This window comes from Callorhinus ursinus, unplaced genomic scaffold (assembly GCF_003265705.2).
Source record: "Callorhinus ursinus isolate GAN/ISIS: 27379988/994484 unplaced genomic scaffold, GSC_fseal_2.0 scaffold17, whole genome shotgun sequence".
Lineage (NCBI taxonomy): Eukaryota > Metazoa > Chordata > Mammalia > Carnivora > Otariidae > Callorhinus > Callorhinus ursinus.
The window spans coordinates 30,366,561-30,390,717 of NW_027397079.1; the positions used below are offsets into that span (position 1 = coordinate 30,366,561).

Here is a 24,157-nt window from a genome sequence, read left to right on the forward strand (position 1 = left end):
AAATTCCAAGCCTCAGGGTTGAGGATCAGAGGGACAGCTTGATTTCCCTTCTCTATAAATTGGCGCAACTTCTTCTAGAAAGACTGGATCACTGCTTTTTCTTTGGTTTTCAGATTATCAACTGCAACATGCACCGCATCATTTTAGACTTCATGTTTATGGCTGACCTCCAACTAGCTGTAAGCTCCTAGATGTTAAGGATTGTGTCGGACTCACCTTCAGCCCTAATGCTTAGCACAGCAACTGAAACATAGGAAATCCTTAATAAATATTGTTCAGGGCTACTGCTTTAGGCATAACTGTCAACAGGGATGATCATAAAGCTCCACAGTAGGAAATCATTTAATTCACTCAAGACTCTTCTCTGTACCAGTCTTACCCAAGATGAATGGCAAAGGACTATTTTGGCTGGGGGAGGGTGGGAGTGTAGATGGTTTTATAAATGAAGACAGGTTATAATGATATAATGCTGTTCTTTTCTTATGTATCTAAATTATCATAAAAGAAAAAAATTTTTCAGAGGAAGAAAGAGTAGAAAGAGGAATCTGTGATCCTTTCAATTAATGTAATGGAGATCTCAATTTAGCTCGAAGAGCCCAACATGCCTGGGCTTGTCTATTGAATTGGTGGAGTAACTGCCAGAAGCCTGTTTGCATATGGATTGAGGGTCCTCACGGGAGAGTTCTCATTCTGAAGGAAGAAGTTGCCTGGCAACAAGAGTTTGACCCACGAAGACAGACTTACCCAACAGAGGAACAAGGAAGCCTGAGTACAGTGTGGTGTCTGTCATCTAGATCCATCCTCCAGCCGGATAACCTGAATGTACGCCTTCGTGCCATGGAGCATGGGGAGTCTGAATATACAAAGTAGAGAATAAACCTGCTTTACTAATATCCTTTTAAAACATCGGACTACAATATAGGGTTTCGGGATCTGTCTGATAGAGTAAAACCTAGATGGAAGGGAGACATTTTCCCCTTTCTTACTAAAAATCAGTTTGGGTCTGGACATGTCACCAAAACATTCATTGTAGTACATGGCAGGGCAGCAACAGAATCAGAAGGAAGACTTTGATACCCCGTGAAGCGCTAAGAATCAGTACCTGTAGGATGTGGTAGTATCCACATGAAATTCACGGGACTATGTCTGCACCTGGTACAGAGTAGCAGAGTGGCAAAGTAGCACTCAGCAGAGGGCTGATGGGAGACTGTTGCACCCAGTGGGCCCTTTAATCTTTGAACACATTTGGGATCACTATACTGATCTGTGTTTCTCCAGGGAGATCCTCAGTTCCCTATACCCCTATACCAATTACAGGAGATGCTTGCAGAGGTGAGGACAAGGAGGCTGCCCATTTCAGTCACTGGCAGCACCATGGTTCCAAAAGTAAATGTATGTGTTAGTAAAAAGTAATGACAATCCCTTTACATTGGCCCATTGGAAAACTATTCTTTACAATGAATTTATATTTAATATATTTTTATATTTTTCCAAAATGTATATAATAAGAGACGTTTATTTTATTTTTTTAAAAAGAAAAACTGTTCCAATTATGAGATGAGGATGTTCTGGGGACTTAATATGCAGCATGGCAATTATAGTTAACAACACAGTATTATATACTTGAAAGCTGCTAAGAGAATAGATCTGAATGTTCTCATCATGCACAAAAAATGGTAATTACGTGAGGTGATAGAGGTGTACACTAACCTTACTGTGGTTTATATGTGTGTGTGTGTGTGTGTATACAGTGCTTATATATATATAAAAATTACAAAGTCGTATTGTACACTTTACACTTATATAATGTCTTATGTCAATTATATCTCAATAAAGCTGGAAAAAAGGAAAAAGAAAAACTGACCATCAGACCATGACTTCCAACTCTTGCTTACAAAATATGCTCATAACACATATGTGACTTCGCTAGCATTTACTTTGTGATACCAATCCAGAAATGGAGGCAAGGGAAAGTGAGGAGTAAGCACTCCCAGGCAAAGCTGTGACACAGGTAAAATTTAACTTCCCTTTTCTTTCTTTCTTTCTTTCTTTCTTTCTTTCTTTCTTTCTTTCTTTCTTTCTTTCTTTCTTTTTTTTTAAGATTTTATTTATTTATTTGAGAGAGACAGAGAGAGAGTGCATGAGTGGAGAGAGGGGCAGAGGGAGAGGGAGAAGCAGACTCCCCACTGAGCAGGGAGCCCAACAAGGGCCTCAATCCCAGGACCCTGAGATCATGACGTGAGCCAAAGGCAGACACTGAACCGACTGAGCCAGCCAGGCACCCCTCAACCTCCCTTTTCTGCTTCCTTTTCCGCAATCATGATATGTCCCTCTCCCCAAAAACTCCGGTCCCTATGACTCCACATGTCTCGAGGCTCTGTTCCAGAAAACCTTTGACCAGTTTACTGCCAGGGTTGGTTTTGTATTTTTTGGGGGAGGGCTCTATCAAAATATTCTTAGCAGCAAGGTCAAATGAAAAGAAAATTTGTTCGTCTGGGGAGCCCTGCAGAGAGCCCCTGAGGTCACACCGTATTGTAGTTGGTCACCATATTCACCTTTCAAGAAAGTCATGAGAAAAGTAAATCTGACCCAGATATCTTGTTAGCAGAGGAACTCAATAGTACTCTCACAAGGACTGCTTCAGAGGAGGATACGTCAGGACTCATTTAGCCATGGGTGTCTCTGTCACCCACAGGGACTCCTGGGCCTTTGAGTGTGTTCATTGCATAGTGCCCCGGTGGCTCACGGGAATGCATTAAGGGCAATCTGGAAGGCTGACGTGGCAGGTTAGAGGAGCGCTCCCAGTATCTTTCTTGCCCCACAGTAAGCAGGATCTTCTCACAGGGCTTCCTTCTATGCTGTGACATGATGTGCATTCTGTTTGGCCTGGTCAGCTCCTGAATCTTTATTGTTCACATCAGGGCCTGCATAGCCAGAGAAGCTAGCTGAAGGCAAAGAGCTACTGACTAAAGGAAGAGAACAGGCATGCAAAGAGAAGGGTGAGAGACAGGACAGCCTTCCAGGTCTGAGTTTGTAAAACAAGGTCTTTTTGGAGTTTGATTAGAAAGAGACTTTGGGGTCCCAGCCATAGGTATGAAAGAAGGAAAGAGAGCCAAATGAAAGAAGAGAATGCAAGATTTTTGCGCACATGCATTATTAGCTGTAATTGCTTTTTGGCATAACTGAACTAAAGGTTTAATTCACTTTTCTATTACTCTTTCATCCCAGAATGATGCTTCTTTGAACACAACTGTGATGGTACTGAGTGGTGGCTCAAGTTTATGCAGTTTGTACTTGGAAGCTGTAATGGTGTGTGATTCTTAGGTAAGGTACATCCCACCTTTGTCTAAGAAATGTTGAAAGGACACCAATGCTGCATTAAAGTAAAGGTCACCCCTATGTGGAACACTGTGGCAGTGACTCTGACCCCAGCTTCTTAGGCCCAAATGCTAGGAAATGGTTGTGTTACTCATTAATGAAACCCAGGGCTCTCTTCTCAGGACCTGCTTAATCTCCCTGAGGTTGGAGCAGTCCTTCTGCTGAGATATTTTAAGGTCATTAGTGGGACATTTTTTAGAAAGACATCCTGCAGTCCAGCATGTGAATAATAAGCAATCTATCAACTCTGAGTCACCAAATAATGAGAGAAATCTCCAGGATACTTGGAGAGGGTTAGGGTTCCCAGCAGTTAGGTAGGTATCTGGTCCTATAGAAAGAGCATACTCATGGGGGGAGCACAGGCTGATTAGGAGTGAACCTCCTCTACCAGCAGAGAACAGGAGAGCAGGTTGCAGCACTCTCTGGTTTGGAATGTTTAAACACCCTTGATTTTTGTCCAAACCCCCTCCTACCTCTTTGTCCAGCTCTGTGCGCCCCAGCTTCTGCTGGTAATGGCTGGTGGTTAGTGGCCTCTACTGGCATCTTCAGGGAACTATTCTGTGCCTGGAAGTTTACATCCAGCCCCAGCCCCACGTCATGTTGATCCATAGCCAGTGACATAGCACGGGAAGACAAGATCCCAGTTTCTCTACCTCAAGGTGGAGCAACAGTCTCCAAGGTCACATCTATCCTGGCCTTCTCTGGGAGAGCAGTTTGAGGCTGGGGCTTCATCAAGATCAGACCTTGCTTGTTTCTTCCTTCCTTATTCTACTTCTCTTGCCTCCTTACTGATGTCTTCTGGGAGCGCTTCCTTACTAAATCACTGAACCTAAATCTTTGGCTCAATATCTGTTTCTTGGACAGCACAACTAAAACAGAATGGTACACGGTTTGGAGATCTTGAAAAGAGGTAAAAAACATTATTGGTTCTTCGCTATTCCTGTACTGGTGTCTCATGACCAGAGTGTGAGTGAGTGCTGGGCCATCCAGAGGGTGGCTCTTCAAAGTTTCTGTGGGCATTCTGTCCAAGAGAAATACCAAGTGGCCCACAATGAACCTGGCTTTGCCATGTAAGCTTGACCATTCTCTAACATCAGGATGTCGTCCGCTGTTTAAGTTTCTGAAAGCAGAGATTATGCATCATGTGATTTGAGAGAAACTGACTTTATATGAGACTGAACTAAAATGACATAATCTATTATATCTCAGGATTATAAAGAAAGAAGTGTAAGAAGACATAAAAGATGTGATGTCTAAGATTTAGCAGACTACAGGTGTTATTCTATTATTTTGGGGAAAGTATGTCATTTTCTGTGCTATATTTCCTGTATCTAAAAAAATGGGGAGTAGTCAACTTCTCTGCTTGCCCTAGACAGTAGTTTTTAGAACACGACAACACGTGGAAAAGTCCTTTATAAATGATAGAATGCTAATAAAAGTGGCAAGAATACTATTTACTGATGATTTGTCTTCTATTAGGATTAAATCATCTTGAGATTCACAAGCACACTAATGCTCCTTCCATGGGTGGGGTGTGAATTCAAGGAATAATGATTAAATTGGGGTGCCTGGGTGGCTCAGTTGGTTAAGCATCTGCCTTTGGCGCAGGTCATGATCTCAGGTTCCTGGGATTGAGTCCGGCATCAGGCTCTCTGCTCAGCAGGGAGCCTGCTTCTCCCTCTGCCTCTGCTGCTCCCCCTGCTTGTGTTCTCTCTCTCTCTCTCAAATAAATAAAAAAAATCTTTATATAAAAAAGGAATAATGATTAGAAATACATGACTATTAGGAGGGTAATCCAGAGTAGTAGTTTTAACACTAAAACCCTTTGTTGAAATATAAGTTCACTAACAATATTTTTATTCCTGGTTAAAGTAAGAGAAATATTGAGAGAATCTCTAGGCCAAAAAATTATTTCAGTCCAATAATTCTAAATTACCTTAATTGTTTTCTGAAAAGCAAAAGCAGGTTTCCTTATTTTAGTCGATCTAGTGAATTGTTACCTCCTCCCTACAAATCAATGAAGAGACAATTCCTGATTGAAAGAATTACTGGTTCATCATATATATGGGAATATATAGGCAGGGAACCTAAGGACACTTAGTTTAATTTTGAGAACCTAACAGCCCATCTGGTAATTAATTGAAAGAAGATTCAGTTCTATTAAAATAAAGTTACTCTTGTAAAGATATTTCCTATGTGTTGAGCAGCTAAAGAATAATACTAAGCAACATCTTAAAGACATGAACCTACACCTCTGCCAAGAAGTTTAATATACAAAATACATCAAGATTTTAATATAAAATATTTTAATATTGAAAAATGTATATTGATATCCTTCCCAATCTTAGATGTGTAATATATGCATAGAGAAATATGGTAAAAATACTTGAGAACAAGCATAATGTCGTTCCTGAATGACAGAATTATGGGTGATATTTTCTTCCTTATGCTTTTATGTGTTTTTCAAATTTGCCACCATGAATAGGCACTCTTTTAATATTATAAAAATAGCCATTTTAATGGAAAAGCCCAGTCCCATCAGAAGACTTCTAGGTTGGAGTGGAATGGGGGGCAAGGCTACCTATTTCTCCTCCCATTTTGTAATTGTATGTCCTCTGTTGGGATCTAAGCTCCATCGGGGTGGAGACTTTTTGCCTTCTCTTGTTCATCATTGTGTGGCTGGTGTGACTTGCACAGGGCAGGCAGTTCATAGATAGGTAGGTGGTCAGGGAAGGAATAATGACAGGTAATGACGAGGAGGAGGCACTTTCCCAAGTCAAAGAAACAACACGAACAGATAAAAGAGACTAGTATAGCTCAGCGTGAACTGAAGCCGCGCAGGTAATTCAGCATGGCTGACATACTGGGTATTGAAGGGCAGCGGTGGGAACTAGGAGCAGCTCTAGCTGCTGAACCTTCGCTGTGTGCCAGGCGCTGTCTGAGTTTCTTTATCAGCGGCATCTCATTATCCTTAGGATATCCTGCCAGACACATTATTTTTTCCCATTCGTAGCTGAGAACTCCGAAGCTCTCTGAGCTACTGTAAAGGAAGGGGAGAGATGTGAAGCCAGTGCTGTCCTGCCCCCAAGGAGCCTTCTGGATTCTTGTACCTCTGAGGGGGAAGCCTGTCTATGCAGAGGGACAGACTCTTAAAGGCAACAGAAAACATTAAGTTTGGGGAGAGGACTGACATGATCTTTAGGGCATGAAGCTGGAGCTACTGGCTAATCACTCCTCTCATCCAACCCCTCATCTCTCTTAACGTGAACTTTCTAATACTTGAAACTCCCACATTTCCTTTTTTTAGAGAGAGAGTCAGGGTGGGGTGGGAGGGGCAGAGAGAGCAGGAGAGAGAGAATCTTAAGCAGGCTCCACACCCAGAACAGAGTCTGACATGGGGCTCGATCTCATGACCCTGAGATCATGACCTGAGCTGAAATCAAGAGTCGGCCACTTAACTGACTGAGCCACCCAGGCGCCCCACCCCCACATTTCTTATACCCATGAGTTAGTGTGCAGAATAGCTTTGGTGAAATGCCATAGTTATCCAGAAGGAACAACGCACGGCGTGAGTAATTTTTTAGTATGAATTATCAGAGGGCAAACTCCTGAAGGAATCAGACACCTTTCTTTTGTTTAATTGAATGATCTTTTTTGGAGCCCCACTATACACCAGTCATTGCTTACACACTTGATATGCATCATGGACAAGACAGATACTTTCTCTGCCTTATTAGAATTACAGCTCAGGAAACAGCCATGATCGTTTTTATTGCAGGTAGGAGAAGGTAGACCAAAAGGTTGCAAATGGAAAGTCACGTGAAGCAGAGTCCTTACAGTGAAGAAAGCAGGACGGGAGCCCAGGCATTTAGGAGATATCATGGGGTGGCGGGAGAATAGGGAGGAATACGGACAGGGTCCCAGTTTTCACAGTGAGATAGGTTCCCATGCCTAAAGCAGGACCACACCATCATATTGCCTTTCTGGATACCTGCAGTCTGAGAAAGGGATTATCGCGGTAAAACTTCATCATGAATCTTAGTTGCCTGAGAAAAATGAGCTTTGAATCATTAACAAGGCAATTGCTGCTACATACTAATGACACCATTTCCTGCTCCTGGTCTTTTCAGCATTAATGGGCCCTGTGGTGTGGATTGAATGATATAAAAATGATTACACGCTTTGGAGATATTTCTGGGTTTGATTGTTTTATGCCATGCACCACTTGTTTAGATTATGAATTAACTAATAAATCTGTGTTACTTCTTAAGTTTTAAACTTGAAAGTCCTTACTCCTTTTTCTGATACCAAGTTAACATAACCATTTCTGGTGATAGCTGATGAAGACTAAGCCGTGGCCATTAGTGTGATTTACTTCCCACCCACCCGTCCCCCAAATGACCACTCATCTTTCCTAGTGATTGAGAGATTATGTCACTAGTTTAATGAATAATTTCTCCTCAATGCAATGCCATTTATCTCAGCTTGTAACACCCTGCTTTGTGCACACTGGACTCAATAAATATTTTTTCAACTTCACTAATTATTCATGTATTTTGAACCATATTTAGGACTCTATCCTAACAAAATAATTCTAAATATGACAAATAAAACAGAACTATGCCGAAAGATGTTCAGCATAGCATTTTGTATGGTATAAAAACACTGGAAAATTCTATGGGGCCCCTGGGTGGCTCAGTCAGTTAAGCATCTACCTTTGGCTCAGGTCATAGTCCTGGGGTCCTGGGACCAAGCCCTGCATAGGGCTCCCTGCTCAGTGGGGAGTCTGCTTGTCCCTCTGGCCCTCCCCTTGCTTGTGCTCTCTCTCTCTCTCTCATAAATAAATAAAAACTTTTCTAAAAAATGGAAAAATCTAAGTATACTAATATAGGAAGTTATAAAAACAAGTATTTTCTTCCAAATGATGAAATACTATACAGCCATATAATGTTTTGTAAGAACAAGGAAAGATGCTGATGCCAAAGTATTATGTGAAAACCTGTAGGCAAATTCTATAAACAGTATTATTATAATTATGTAAAACATATAGGAAAAAATATCCAGAAAATACTCTAAAATGAAAATAGTGGTTTTCTCAGGGTGATGATACTATTTTTACTATTTTCTTTTCTTTGTTTAACATATGGTATTATTTTTTTTAAGATTTTATTTATTTATTTGACAGAGAGAGACACAGCAAGAGAGGGAACACAAGCAGGGGGAGTGGGAGAGGGAGAAGCAGGCTTCCTGCGGAGCAGGGAACCTGATGCGGGGCTCGATCCCAGGACCCTGGGACCATGACCTGAGCCGAAGGCAGATGCTTAACGACTGAGTCACCCAGCCGCCCCCATATGGTGTAATTTTTTTTAAAAGATTTTATTTATTTATTTGAGAGAGAGAGAGAAAGAGAAAAACAGCATGAGAGGGGAGAAGTTCAGAGGGAGAAGCAGGCTCCCCGCCAAGCCGCGAGCCCAATGTGGGACTCGATCCCAGGACTCCGGGATCATGACCTGAGCCGAAGGCAGTCGCTTAGCCAACTGAGCCACCCAGGCACCCCATATGGTGTAATTTTTAACTTGAAATTATTTTTGAAAAAAAATTTTCTAAATTTATTCAAAAATTGGGGCACCTGGGTGGCTCCTTCAGTTGAGCATCCCTTTCTTGGTTTTGGCTCAGGTCATGATCTCAGGGTAGTGACATTGAGCCCTGCGTCAGGCTCCACGCTCAGGGGGGAGTCTGCTTGAGATTCTTTCCCTCTGCCCCTCCTCCCCCTCTAAAAAAAAATAAATAAATCTTAAAAAAAAAAGAATATGCTTAAGGAAAATGAACACAGGTGTCCACAAACAGCCTTGTGCTTGACTGTTCACAACAGGGCTATTCATAAGAGTCAAAAACTGAAAACAATCCAAATGTCCATAAATCAGTGAACTGATAAACGAAATGGGGTGTACCCACACAATAGAATATGGTTTGGTCATTAAAAGGAATTCAATACTGAACTATTACTACAACACAGATGAAACTCAAAACCATTGCGACAGGCACAAAAGACAATATATCCCATCCTTCTATTTAAGGAAATATTCAGAAAAGGCAAATTTATAAAGATAGCAGGTGGATCAGTGGCTGCCCGTGGTTGGGGGCAGGAGGAGAGAAGGACTACACCCATGCTCCTGGGAAGTTTTGGGGGGCTAATGAAAATGTTCTAAGTTTGGACCATGATGATGGTTGTTCAGCTCCGTAAATGGACTAAAAATCATTGAATTGTGAAATTACAGTGAGTGAATTATATGGTATAGATATTACACCTAAAAAAAAAAAGTAAAAGGTTATGTGAACTTAGAAAAAGAAAGAGGAAGAAGATAAAATGAGAACAGTGGTTGTGAGCCCTGGTGCATCCTTCAAGGATGTTAGTGGGAAAAACTGATTAGTTATAGGGCCTGGAGTAAGTTTGTAGCCTGTCAGCTTGGGTTCGCACAGGGAGATGGCTCCACTTTGAAAAATTGAAAAGTCTGTTGTTTTTGTTCTGGAAGCTGCTAGAAAGGTCAGGGCTTTCGTCTTTACTTCTGTGCTCAGATCTCAGCATCGTGGGGTCTCTTCCAGAGTGTAGACTGCAAGCTAGTATCAAATTGGATGGGACTTCTTCCCTTCCAGACATACGGTGTGAAACTGATCATGCAAAAAGTCCCCTGGAGGAATTCAGAACTGGCCCTCCCTGGAACCAACAATAGAAGTAAACTCAGTAGCTACTCAGATTTTAATGGGTGGGGTAACAGAATATTTGTTCCAGAAAATTTCTAGAATGGCAGAAAAAATACAACTGTGGAAATTTGCTAGCTTACTTTTTCATATTGCCATGTATATCTCCCAGAAGAGAATTGAAAATATATGAATAAAGCAAAGAAATCATTCAATAAGTAAGAAAATCACCAACTGGTATCAGTAATATCATAAGAAACACAACAGAATTTTTTCAGCAGAATATGACAATATCCAACAGATGCGTGGGAGGCTTCTTTCTAGGCCTTGCATCTTAAGAATATGAACATACAATTGCCATGGATTTTAACTATGATATGGTGCCAGGTTTCTAAATTCTCCAGGCCTTGGTAAACAAGCAACTGGAAAATACTGAGGCTTGCAATTTAGATTTTTCCTTTCAGAAGTCTGGTCATTATGGATTTCCTGAAAAAGATCAAATTACATTACTCCTGAAATTTTTCTGTCATTATTTTCAAAATTGTGTACTTTCAGGAATAAGCCTTATACACGTAACCATTGGAAATGTTGTCTTGGAGAGACAAAAAATTATTCATTTGATCACTTCCCTGATTAAATGCTTTCTTTTTTTTTTATTGCACAGATTATTCTTCACCGTACTATAGATGATATGGTGTTAGTAATGAAGTAGTATGTATATTACAGCATCAATAGGAGTTATTTTCCTAGGAAATTTAATTGTAATAAAGCACAATAGTTCTATTATAAATAACAAAGATATATATATATATATGTATGTATTAAAGATTTTATTTATTTGTCAGAGAAAGAGAGAACACAAGCAGGGGGAGTGGGAGGGGGAGAAGCAGGCCTCTCGCAGAGCAGGGAGCCCTTTGCGGGGCTCCATCCCAAACTCTGGGATCATGACCTGAGCGGAAGGTAGACGCTTAACCGACTGAGCCACCCAGGCGCCCAACAAATATTTTTAAAAGACAACCAAGTGACTCTCCTCTCCAATAAATAGGAGAAAGCTCATTTTGTCCATGAAAGAGTCCTGCATGAACTTGGATTTTTTGACACCTGATTTCTGGAGGGGAGAGAGGCACTGACAAGCACAGCACAGGGCGGGGACATCCCCACCAAGGGTCGGGTTGCGGCTCGCCACACAGAGGCAGTGCCTGGAGCGTGCACCAGGGCTGAAATGAAAAAGACGAGCTGTGACAGGTAGAGAAGATAGGAGGGTGGCAGCAAGGGGCCAGGCAGGTGGTGTGCGTCATCACATTTAGGAAGTTCCGAAGAAGCAGGGAGTGTTTTCCTTCCACCAGACTGCTCTACTCTGTGGAATATCACTACTGGCTTGAAGGACTGCTTGGGATGCATTCCAGGTCACAATGGTTATTGTCACCTTCCATGTAAACAAATGAGGGTCATGAGTGTATGCGCATGGTTTTATGCTCTCGCTGTAGAGAAGAAACATTCATGAAGAAATCCATCAGAAAGACAGAGAGGTGGGGGGAATTCCAAATCTTTTCCAGCAAATAACTCTACCGGGAGAGTCCCTGAACTACCCTAGGCTCAGGATCCCCCAGTCTCTGCTTGGATAAACAAGTATTGTTAGAATGGAGGTAATAAATGTTGATTTTGGAAAATTCAAAAATGTAACAAAGTAAAAGGGAAAATTTACCTGTAATCTTGCCGCCCAAAGTAGCCATTAACATTTTTATGCAGTCTTATTTTTTTGTTTATGCAGATACATAAACAAATATGGAGTTGTGATTATAACGTACACAATTGTTATGTCCTCCTGCCTTCATTTATTCATATGCATTTTCTATGGAATTGTTAATGCTTGGTAAACATCATTTTTCATAGTTGCCTGATTGAAATCTTTTTGTTCCCAGGTTCTTTCTAGGCTTTGCATCTTAAGGATATGAACATACAATTGCCATGTTTTTTTTTTTTTTGCTATCATAAATGATACTGTAATGAAATTTTGTGCATAAATACTTTTCTACATATTTCATAATAGGTACTTAGGGTAGATGCCCAGAAGTAGAATTACTGAGTTAAAGTGGGAAAACATTAGGTTTTAAGGCTCTTGATTTGTGTTTTTGATTTTTTTTTACCCTAAATAATTGAGTTGCATGCCCCCCAGCAATGCTGGTGTCTTCTTCACCCGACCTTTCACTAGCCCTGTGTATCATGATTCAAGAAGTTACTTGCTAATTTCGCATCCTCTAATGTAAAGATATAAAAGATGAAGCAACAATAACAATGAGCCAAGAAACCCTGCAAAAATAATAAAATAATAAAACTTAATCTTGGTTTGCTTACCGTGGACTGAATGTTTTATGTTGATCAGCTCGGGCAGGTGGGTGCCGTGGGATGCCTGGTTCACAAGGGAATAAATGGAGGCTCTAGAGATTGAGTAGCCCAAGTTTAAACAACTAGAATGCATACTTCTAACTTGTTTACTAACCTACAATCTTTATTCATCCTATTTAAAATTAAGGTGTTTTTACTTTCTCTGCTGACTTTATAGCCCATTCCAGCTTTGTCTGTTTCCCTTGTATCTTCCCTGTATCAACTCTTTGTTCCTCGGTGGTGGATGCCTATTCATCCTTTAGACTTGCAACATGGATTCCCTGTGAAAGCTTTCCCTGAGTCATCATTGTTCTTAACTAATTCTCTCACCTCGTTGGTTCCAGAGGTTCTCATTCACGGAATATAACTGCTTTGGTGGGGAGGTGTATCTTTCATACAGAAGTCTGGGTTTACCTGGAACAGAAAAAATGTGCCATTTCCATTTTTGTCTAATTTTCTGAATCTGCCCTTATTTCCTCTTCCTCCTCTAGGGGAGTCCATTGTAAGGCCTGGTTTCTACCTGGGATGTGGACCAGCTCAGGAACATTCGTGCAAGATGTGGTTAGGTTGAGGCCACTCTGTCTCTCCCACACCTGCTTCTCAACATGGACATCTGCCTTTGCTCTTTCTGCTACTTACATGCTTGCCTCCTACAGTCAATCCAGCAAATCAGAAATACTAGAGTATGAACGATTTTTAAAGTTTCTCCAGGTGGTTTTTGTTTTATTTTTTATTTTATTTATTTTTATTTTTTTGAGAGGGAAAGAGAGTGGGGAGGTGGAGGGGCAGAGGGAGAAGGAGAGAGAATCTTAAGTAGGCTCCATGCTGAGCGCAGAGCCTGACGTGGGGCTCGATCTCACGACCCTGCGAGCATAACCTGAGCCAAAATCAAGAGTCAGATGCTGGACCGACTGAGCCACCCAGGCACCCTTCCCTAGGTGGTTTTAATGCAGTAAGAGAGAGGATCTCTCTTCAGATCTATTGGTCTGGTATCTTCATCTGAAAAACAGATGCTCTTGAATTCCTGGCCGACACGTCACTGTGATTTACAGAAAACGTCCTGATCAGTTTGATCAAAGGCCAATCATTCCGTCTCTCTGCAAGTGCATACCTGTAACAGGGAAAAGAAAATTAACAAATTTTAAAAGTATTAGAAATGAACTGAGCATGATGATAATAATACCAATAATAATAAATTAGCAATACCAAAAGAAGAATCATAATACCAATAATAATAAAACTAATGTTTATAGGCCATTTTATGTGCCAGACACTGTGCCAATTGCCATGTGTATCTCCATGATATCTTTTCATCTAAAGCTGTTCTTATGATATAGGGGATAATTCTTTTCATTTCACAAATGGAGATCTCAATAGAAACATTAATTTGACCAAAGTGACGCAGCTGGTAAGTATGGAACCTGGATTTTAAACAGGCAGCCTGGCTCCTAATCCACATAATTAGCCATGGCAGAATGTAGGAGGGATGGATTTTGTGGGAAGAACTTAGCCCAAACCCAAATCACTAATGTTTAAATAGCAAATATAAATAAGAAGCAGAGGATTGGTATACCTTAACTAATAAACTTTGTTTCCTATATCCACACCCAGAGAAAGAACTCATCTCTTTTTCAAGCCTCCATGAAACATTTACAGAATGGATTCAATTCTTTTTTTTTTTAAGATTTTATTTATTTATTTGACAGAGAGACATAGCAAGAGCAGGAACACAAGCAGAGGGAGTGGGAGAGGGAGAAGCAGGCTTCCCGCAGAGGAGGGAGCCTGATGTGGGACTCGAACCCAGGACCCTGGGATCATGACCTGAGCCGAAGGCAGCCGCTCAACGAACTGAGCCACCCAGGCGCCCCCCAGATAAGTACTTCTTAAGATAGGCAAAACCTTCTCTTAAGAGTTTTCCTTTTTAACAAGAAAGAATTAAAGTAAATAATCACAACACTGAGCTATTCCTTCTAAGAAGGTAAAAATATCCAAAGCTGCCTTTGGATACATTAGGCTGTTCAGTGCGACCTTCATCCATATCCTTCTAATGGAATGGACTAGAAAGGAAATATTGTGTGGAATAATACCTAAAACCTAATTATCACACTATAAGATTATATTTTTTGTTTCCCCCTTATTTAGGTGACAGGTTATTTCCTTATGGAAATCACTTCAGTGGGCTTGACTCTTGGAAAACCAGGGTTATCTGCCATGCCATATTCTGTGTTCTTTGAAGTGATTGCAAATTGTCCTGGATAAATTGGACTGGTAAATTCCAGGTTTCAAAGGTGAAAAGAACTAATCTATTAGTAGTAAGATTCCCCCAGCAGTTACATTTCTAAAACTGTCTTAAGTGGGTATTCACTTATATTATTTTAAATATACTTATATTAAATTGTGTGTATTTATTTGAATGTACATACATACAAAAGGTGTTATATCCATATTTCATCCATTTCTTGGACTGATTTTCTTTTCTCTTCCATAGAGTTCTATTAACTTATAGTGTTTCTAATCACATTTGCAATTATCTTAAGGACCCTAATACAAAGAGTGTCAGGCACTGATAATTTCATTAATTTCTGCCAGTGCACAAAAATCATTAATTTAACATTCACATACTTGAGTAATTGAAATAACCTCTTTTTCTATGCTCGGCAACGTTTTTCCTCCTGCTCAAATTTTTTTCTATCTTACCATTGCTAGCAATGTTCTTTTCCTTTTCTCATCTGTGATGACTTTTCATTAAAATTTAATATTTTTTCTGCAATATCAGGATATTGCATTAATACCTTTTGGCATTCTGGGTTTCATTTCAGCTGGGTAACATTATTTTCCTGGGTCTTGTCTTGTGCTTTAAATTTCTGATGACTTTTTTCTGAATGTTCATATTTTCTACCTTGTATTACAGTCTTTGTGTGTGTGTGTGTGTGTGTGTGTGTGTACATGTGTGTGAGTACATGTGTGTGAGTGTGTGCGTGAGTGGTTAGTCTTGACTCCTAAAGTGTGAGCTCCCAAGAGAAGATTCTGTGTTTGCCTTATTTGGGTGTTCTCCTGGGCCTAACTAGCCTGTCTTCTTCTTCTTCTTTTTTTTTTTTTAAGATTTTTTTTACTCATTTGAGCGAGAGAGAGAGAGAGGGAGAGAGCACCAGCGTGGGGGAGAGAGGCAGAGGGAGAGGGAGAAGCAGACTCCCTGCTGAGCAGAGAGCCCAACTAGATTCTAAGACCCTAAGATCATGACCTGAGCTGAAGGCAGATGCTTAACCAACTGAGCCACCCGGGCACCCCTGGATGCGTAATTTCTTTAGCCTTATGATGTCTTGCTTTGAAAGTATCTTTTTATCCATCAAAGTGACAATGAGCTGGACTCAGAAATGCCACAGGAAATTTGGTCTTAAAAAGGTAGAGTGGACCAACCCACAAAGTATGTAAAATCTGATTTTGTGAGGGGATGGTAGAATCCATATATCCACAGGGGCTAAGCATCTGGGTTTGGGATGCACTGATCTGATGCTATAATCAGGAATCCCAAAGAATATGACACTCACGACCATGTAGTCATGTTTGGGCAAGGCCTGTCCAAGTTTCCATCCTTCGAAGAGGTGGAAAAATAAACTTGCTTTACCTCTTTACATTCTGCTTTGTTCTAAGGCTCTTGGAGATTTATCCTAAGCCCTGCCTGATTAATGTACAGTTTCAACCAGGTTGACATTCTGATGTTAACCTCAGTACTTGGTTGCTCGGAAATATTGTGACAACTTTATACAGAAAGACAGACTATTCTGGGACAGACATATAACTTCCTTAACCATGGGATCAATCTTTCTTGTAACTTCATGAATTCTTTCTGCAGAATATTTCTGCTCTAATGCTTCTAGCCTCTCAAATAAACCTAGTCTAGTGCCCTGGGAATTATCTACTTTTTCATTAAGGCAGCACAGGTAGAGAAAGAATTACAGATTACCTTATTGGATTTATTTGAATTTATGTGAAACTCATCTATATCATTCTGTCTCTTGCCTTTTTTTTATTGGTAATTCGAACTGCTTCCCAATTCTCTGTTGAACTGTGTTATTCAGCTTTCTGTACAAAGTGGAATTTATGTACTTCTATGCACTTTCCCTTTATGTTTATTCAATGGGTAAGTATCACTTATTCTTCTGCTTACAAAATAATTTACATGAAGGACATTTAACTACTCCCTGGGATCTTCCAGATTAAGAAAGATTACTTATAGTGGGCTCCTTTGGAAAAAGAAAAATTACCTAAAACATATTTCATTCTTTGTAGATTCTATTACTGTTTAGCAAATATTCTCTCCCTGTCCTCTTGCCACAGAAGTATAGTGTTAATGCTGGGCTTGGACACATGACTTGGCTGATGAAATGTGGGTGGTATGACAGTATCTATGTTTCCACTAATTCTCTTGCACTCCTGACCACCTTGATGAAGCAACATGCCCCAGAGGATAGCTGCTCTTCCATCTTGGGATTTGAGTAAGATGGGGGAGAGTTGTGACCCTGTCTCGCTACCTGGAAAGAGATGACATAGCTGACCTGCAGACGAGTGTGTGGGAAACAAATGTTGCCTGTCGTCAGCCGCTGAGATCTGAGCTTGTTTCTTGTGAAACATGTTCACAAGGGACATGTGCCTGGAGGGAATTCAGGCTTGTTATGGACTGGCAACTAGCCTGGACCTCCCCTTTTCCCATGAGGTTATTTATTGCCTTCATCCTGGTCTTGTTTTATCTTTATATGGTATGTGTGTGTGCATGTGTGTTTGTGAGTGTGTGTGTACATGTGTGTGTGCTCAAAAGAAGATACACATAACTTTTCTTTTAGCTATGCAGGTGTAGACCAAGAGGAACCATATCCAGACTTCCTGAAGAGGCTAGTACAAGATCCTGGACTCCAAATCCAATGTCTTTTAGACTGTTCTCAAGGAGGGTGTGAATTTATTTTGAAAGCAGAGGGAATGCATCAATATTTGAGACCAAGAGAATGGGTTGTGGTAGATTTTACTATTATTCAGCAAATATTTATCCTTTTCTCTGCACAATAAATACTATTGACCCCCATCACTGGTTCAGCCATTTGACCTCATGACTTACTATGAACAGTGGGACACGGGGGGGTGGGAGGAATGCACAATATGCCAATTCCAAAGGAAGGCTCTAAGAGGCATTGAAAGTTTCAACCAGCCTCCATGCACTCCAGGTCTCCTCACAATAATAGTGCATACTGGATAGAAGCCACTTTGACTTTAGTGTATTGGATGAGAAAGCATATGAAGTTGACCTAAACCAGTAGAGTGGCCAAAGCCAACTCACAGAACTGCGAATGAGAAAAAAAAAAAAAGTGTTTGTTCTTGCAATCTACTGAGATTTAGATGTTTTTTCTATACAGTACTGTTGCAGCAAATGCTGCCTGCATAAACTTTTGATAAGAGAAGGGCTAATGCCCACAAGTCGTTAGTATTTGAGCCAACCACATATCTGTCTGGACAGCATTATATAGAAAATATCAGATTCAAAGAAGGATTATTCTGGAAAGTTTTAAGTAAATTAAGAACGAAGAGACTCGTTCTAAACAAATTCTGCTCTTCACCATGCATGGGGGATGCTTGCCAGAATTCTGACTGAAGTTCATTGGTAATTTTTCCATCTGTATAATGTGCAGTGGAATGCAGAGTCCACCTACCTCACAGGGCAATGGGCACCAGTCCAGGTAGAGGTAATCTGCACTTTCAGCATATTTCTGGAAGTAGATCCAAAGCATTAATAACTCATGATCTTGTAAACATAGTACTGCTGGGGTATGCACCAGATTATTCGCTGAAAAATGACCACAAACTTCTTTTCTAGGATACTTATCTCTAACCTCAACCTAATCCTTCACTGTAATCATTTATATCTCAATACACAAACTCTATCTAAGCATGGGTCTTATTGATATAATTCACTATGAACAAAATATATACAAAAAAGCTCATTGTTCGCCCTAAATTTCACATTATTATCTTTGGTACTGTTATTGAATTAAACTGTCAACACCTAAAAATGTTGAAAAGAAGCAAAGGTTTAAGAATGCATGAGGTCTATGAATGTGAGCGTGCTCTGGCTGTGATATCTGTCAATGACAGATTGCCAAGGTGGATTTGGCCGATCTGGTTGGCTAGGAGGGTACTCTCTCTCCTGCCTCTTCACTCCATGTGCATCCCTCCTGAAACTGTGCTCTCAGTGGAAGGGTGACCTTCCTCCGTGGAGAAGGACCTTTCTTCCATCAAGGGTAGATGAGTAGCTATGTCCCCCTGCTAGAGTCTCCAAACAAGCTCTCAAGAATGCATGCAGTCTAAATGACTACTTTATAATATAAATTATAAATACATATATATAATCCCCAACTCACGGTCCTTCGACTTTTGATGGTGTGAAAATAGTACCCATTCAGTAGAAACTGTACTTGGAATTGTGCATGTGGACCTTTTCCTGGGCTAGCAATATGCATGATGTCTCTCTATCTCTCTCATGATGCTAAGCAGTGGAAACCGTAACTCCCAGTCAACCATGTGATCACAAGGGTGAACAACCGAAACACGTACAACCATTCTGTACCTGTACACTCACGCTGTTTCTCATGTTCAGTACAGTGTTCAATAAATTACTTGACATATTCAACACTTATTATAAAATAGACTTTGTGTTAGATGATTTTGCCCAACTGTAGGCTAATATAAGCATTCTGAACATGTTTAAGGTGGGTAGGCTAAGCTATGGTGTTCAGCAGGTTAGCTGCAATGTTAAATGCATTTTCAACCTATGATCCTTTCCATTTGTGATGGTTTTTTGGAGATGTATCCCCATTGTAAGTCAAGGAAGATTGTGTGTGTGTGTGTGTGTGTGTGTGTGTGTGTGTAACTGTTTAGAGAACATGAAGAACATAAAAATTTCAAAAATAACAGCAGCTTGGGTTTAATCTCATAACAAAGGTGGAAAATATTGAAAAAGAATTGTGCCAGGAGGAAAAAGAAGCAAAGTTAGTTCCTTATCTCATATAAGCAAGGAATCAAGTATCATGTTTTTGTTAAATTTGATAACATAGGCTCAAGCATGTGTGGTGAGTTTCCCTGAGTCTTCCTGCTCCACGTCAACCCCATGCACAAAAAGCATAAGTAATGACCAATAAATGGTCTAAGTTGGCTATTGAACTGCGTGAATTATTTTTTCTACACTTGCACAATCCCAAGGATTGAGCCTCACCCAAACACGTTGTAGAAGAGGGAATGCATAAGTAGCACATGCAACCTGAAGACATTCAAGGAAGAAAACAGAGAAAAGAGAATCATGACTGGAAGGTTTCAAAGATAGAAGTCCTATGGAAAGAAAAAGTCATTCAAGCAGGATATTTTAAAATGTTGGTTCTTATACTTGCAATGTAATGTGTTCTTCAGTACAATCCATATTCCTTATCAAAACACTTCAGGATCTATGGCCATATTTTTGAGATGATATTCAGGTGGGCAGAAGTGAGACAACAAAAGTAGGCCTGGAAATATGTATGTTACTTGTTCTTTTTTAATTTAAATTCAAATAATTAACATATCATGTATTATTGGTTTCAGCGGTAGAGGTCAGTGATTCATCAGTCATATAATACCCAGTGCTTGTTACGTCACATGCCCTCCTTAATGTCCATCATTTTTAAGTTAAAGAAACTTACGAATAAAATTAAAAGCAAGATATTAGGAAAAATAAAATTAAATAATATGTAGTCTGTCTGAGGCAGAAAATAAGCCAAATATCAAGGAAGCAGAAAAAACAAGAAATTACAGAAATAAGTCCTAATGTATCACTTATGACAACAACTAATAAACAGGTTAAAATAAGAAGATGCTTAAAGTGATTTATGAAAACAAAACAAAATAACCAAAAAAGTGACATAAAAAGGGTAAGCAAATATGATATACACAAAATATTAAACAAAAACAAGTGGGAGTTAATAATAATAGAATCTAAAGTACAGAACAAAAATGGACAGAGAGCACTTTTGTAAGGCTATTATACACAGTCCACAAATAACCATATACTCTATGACATATAATCAAATATGTAAATAAAAATACTGGAAATGAAGGGAACACAAGAATAATACCCATAATAAAACTAATGTTTATTGAGCATATTATGGGCCAGATACTGTGCCCATTGCTGTATCACTATTACCTCTTAAACTAATGAAGTAGGAGATTATTATTTTTGTTTTGTAAATGGAGACACTAAATGTTCGGGACATAAATTAAATTGACTAAAGTGACAGAGGTGGTATAGATAGATAAATAGATGATAGGTAGATAGATAAATATAGAAATAGGTCTGCATGTATATTATAGATGTATATATGAACATATATGCAAAAATTCTAAAATATACTAGCAGATTTAAGTATGACCAAGGTGTGTTAAGCCTTGGTTGGCTCTGGAATGCCCTTCCTCACCTGTCAGTAGTTTAGCAGGAAGCCAGTTTAGCAAGTGTGGGTGTTTTCAGTGAAAGATCAGGGGACCTCTGGCTAATTCCTGAGGCTGGGCTCCAAGGGCTCTCCTTTTCTTACAGAGCCTCTTACCCTCACCTTCAAGGTCCTTCTGTTGCATAGGCCACTGGGCACTTTCTGTCCCTTCTAATGCCTCTGTAAATAGGTAAAGCAGCGAGCAGTGGAGACCCTCTACTGGTGTGTCCAGCTGTATCACACCCAGGTCCTTCTCTCATCAGGATTGGAGAGTCGAGGTGATGGTGGCTGTTCTCCTGTTTCTCTAAGTGTCCATTCAACACAGGTGGTGCCAGTCCACACCCCACTGTGTGACAAAAAATTAATGTATAACCATAACCAAGGAGAGTTTATCATAGAAGAGCTAAGATACTCTATTTGTAGAAAATACATTTTAGGGGCGCCTGGGTGGCTCAATCAGTTAAATGTCTGACTCTTGATTTCAGCTCAGATCATGACGTCAGGGTCATGAGATTGAGCCCTGTGTGGGGCTCTGCGTTCAGCATGGAGTCTGCTTGAGTTTCTCTCCTTCTGCCTCTTCCCTCCTTGCACTCACCATCTCTCTCTCTAAAAAGTAAATAAATAAATCTTTAAAAAAATACATTTTAAAAAATCACTTTAATAGGTTGAAGAAGAATAATCTCAAAGGATGCCAAAATGGTATTTGATAAAATTCGAAGCCTATTGTTCAAGATAAATCAGGAACCAGTGAATCTTTTCTTAATATAATAAAGCATTTAAGGACCACCAGTCAACTCCCTAATAATGGAATGTGGATGCCTTCCATTTAAAATAGGTAATAAGGCAAAGATTTTCATTGTTTTTTTTTTTAAGAAGCTCTTTGTTATTCACATTATTTAAGCTTCTTTGGGAAATTCTAGTCAACCTATATGAAGCAGAATAAAATAAAATATGAAGCAGAAATTTAAAATTACGACTACTTGCCAATAACATGATTTTGTGAAAAATTCTAGACTTCAAGTTCTTTAATTCAGCCTTGACTAAAATTAAAAGAAAAATCAGAGGCCACACAATTTTTTGAAGAGTTGAATCTTTCAGGGATTAATACACTTTGGCCTATAGATCTCAGTGTTCCAGAGTATAAAGCACTGAGCTTGCTATTACATTTCATAACATAGACAGGAAGAGCTAGAAAAGATTTAGACATGGTTACCTGAAAGACACAAACCATATGAACATGAGGGATATTGGGGTGAAGGTCCTTCCTAGCAGATTTTTATTTATTCTGTATCTTGTCATCAGAATATTGAAGTATGACTAGTTTGGTTGCAAGAAGCTCTCCTGTATGAATCTACTTGAAATTCAATGAAATAATTATCATAGAACCATTAACCTTGAAACTATAGTTTGTTTACTTGATATAGGAAACTGCTGTCTCTTCTGTTATGTACATGTCATATGAAGTCAAACTTTCAGTGGTTTATATACACTTTAGCTTCAATGATCTTGTTATAATTATTAGTTAATTCAACAAATTCACTAATTCAACTAGTAGAAGCCTTGCACCAATTATAAAACAAGAAAACTAAATGGTCATTATAGAAGAAACATTTTTAAAATGCGAAGTAGAATCTTAAAAAATTGCTTAAAATCCTTAGCACTGATAAGATTTCTAAGTCAGGCTTATAAAGTTAAGTACATTTTTAAAGTATTTTCTATACACCAGATGTATCCATTAATAATTTATTTTAAAATTCTTATTCTTGTAATAGTTGCCAAAAAGATTAAATAACTAGAATAAACTTTAAAGATATGTATGCAAGAAATAACAAAAAATCTTAAAAGTTTTACTGATGGAAAGAAAAGAACAATTGAGTAAATGGAGAGGCAAAACATGTTCTTACCTTGGTAAGTTTAAATAATTTAAAAATTGTTTCAGATTAATTTTTCAACGGAAATCCCAAAGTTTGTTTTTTTTCTTCTGAAATTTGACAACGTAGAGTAAAAAGTGACATAAATACCCGAGAAAGTTTTGAAAAAGAACAAGATATGAATGTACATTGGAAACTATATTTAAAATGATCCCTTTCTAGAACAAAAGTCATCAGATGGATCACTGGAGTTGAATAAAAGTCACAGAACCCATTTCTATACATACAACCTCGTGCTCCGATAAAGAAATCATCGCAGATTACTGGATGTTAAGGAAATAAATGCTGCTGGGAGAATTAATTAACCATCTAGAAAGAAATAAAAATCCCAGTATGTCAAGAAAAGTTTGTAGATAGATTAAAATGTTATATGTGAAAAGTTGTATGTTTCACATATATTTGAAAATGCAAACGTAGAATTTATAAAAACAAAGACCATTTGAGTATGTTATTTTAGAACAAGGCTTTTCTGAGCATAAGGCAGTGGATAAGATTTGACCACATGAAGACAAAAATGGGCATGTCAAAACTGAAAAAGAAAATGTAAAAAATATAGGCAACAAGTATGGCATTTAATATGCTTTTATAATGAGGTTGTTCAAATAAAAAAGGAAATACCCAAAAAATGTAGAAAGGAGGCTTCACATATCTAAAGTTGCTAATAAACATAATAAAAATACTCGACTTCGATAGCAAGCCAAAAATACAAACTAAAACAAAAATGAGAGCCTATCTTTCTTTTTATCCAGTTTTTTCAGATTTGGAAATGCCGCCCACTACAAGGGGGCCTTGGAGAAGGCACTCGCTCACACGATGCTGCCGACGGAGAAATCGGCATAGACTTCCAGGAAATACATCACTATACCTAACAAGAGACTAAAATAAATTCATACCCTTTCATTCAATGGTTTCAGCTTGAAGAATTAAAGCTAAGTATAGTCAAGTATGTGGAAGAGATCTACGCATCAAATCATTGCAGCATTGTTTATAACAGTAGGGGTAAATAAACTAGTGGTCACCAATAATAAAATGGTCAAATAAATCAAGGAGTCTCCAGATCATTGGCTATCATAAAGCTATTATAAAACTATTAACAATTATTTTTTAAAAATTTGACTGAATTCTGTAGTCATAACATGTGCAAGTCAAGATACAGAACTGTATGTAGAACTTAATGACAGGGCGCCTGGGTGGCTCAGTTGGTTAAGCGACTGCCTTCGGCTCAGGTCATGATCCTGGAGTCCCGGGATCGAGTCCCACATC

General features: G+C 39.2%; 1 long non-coding RNA gene across 4 annotated transcripts; it reads left to right on the plus strand.

Moving 5' to 3' along the window:
• The first annotated feature begins 720 nt into the window (after nucleotides 1-720).
• LOC112834854 (uncharacterized) lies at nucleotides 721-23,807 on the plus strand. 4 transcript variants are annotated; one of them, XR_012381166.1, is made up of 4 exons: nucleotides 721-822; nucleotides 1,837-2,011; nucleotides 3,229-3,324; nucleotides 23,644-23,807. It is a non-coding gene; the product is annotated as an uncharacterized lncRNA (long non-coding RNA). The 4 variants fall into 4 exon arrangements; XR_012381167.1 differs by lacking the exon at nucleotides 23,644-23,807 and adding an exon at nucleotides 17,304-17,427; XR_003211046.1 differs by lacking the exon at nucleotides 23,644-23,807 and adding an exon at nucleotides 12,954-13,143.
• The last annotated feature ends 350 nt before the right edge of the window (nucleotides 23,808-24,157 follow it).